The following is an 835-nucleotide window of genomic DNA, read 5'->3' on the forward strand; positions in this document are numbered from 1 at the left end:
TCCCACCCCCCACCACTCCAGCAACCCTCAGTTTTTTTCCTGAGATTAAGAATTCCTCATATCAGTGAGGTCATATGATACATGTCTTTCTCTGATTGACTTATTTCACTCAGCATAGCACTCTCCAGTTCCATCCACGTCATTGCAAATAGCAAGATCTCATTCCTTTTGATGGCTGCATAATATTCCATTGTATATATACACCACATCTTCTTTGTCCATTCATCTGTCGATGGACATCTTGGCTCTTTCCATAGTTTGGTTATTGTGGACATTGCTGCTATAAACATTGGGGTGCATGTACCCCTTCGTATCACTACATTTGTATCTTTGTCACCCAGTACTTCTCATCACCACTCCATCTAAACAGAAGACTGGGGAGGGAATAGAAAAAAGGGAACCATCAGGATCAAAGTTGTTACAGTTGGGAGAGACCTGTGGCTTTTCCTTCTCCTCCTCATGAATGAGGTGCCCTTCTCATTATGCCCATTGAAAGGGGCCTCTGCAAGCCCCTCTTGAGAGATTCGAGGTATGGAAAAGAAGTGGATGCTAATGTCTCACTTCCTGGTCAAGCAGTGATCTATTGATCTTCCCTAAGGTAGAAGTGTGACACTGGGGGCGCCTGGGTGGCTCAGTCATTAGGCGTCTGCCTTCGGCTCGGGTCATGATCCCAGGGTCCTGGGATCGAGCCCCGCCTCGGGCTCCCTGCTCCGCGGGAAGCCTGCTTCTCCCTCTCCCGCTCCCCCTGCTTGTGTTCCCTCTCTCGCTGTGTCTCTATCTGTCAAATAAATAAATAAAATCTTAAAAAAAAAAAAAGATGTGTGGCATTGGATGG

Source organism: Leptonychotes weddellii, chromosome 6 (assembly GCF_054177405.1).
Source record: "Leptonychotes weddellii isolate Sample4059 chromosome 6, ASM5417740v2, whole genome shotgun sequence".
In the NCBI taxonomy this organism is placed as follows: domain Eukaryota; kingdom Metazoa; phylum Chordata; class Mammalia; order Carnivora; family Phocidae; genus Leptonychotes; species Leptonychotes weddellii.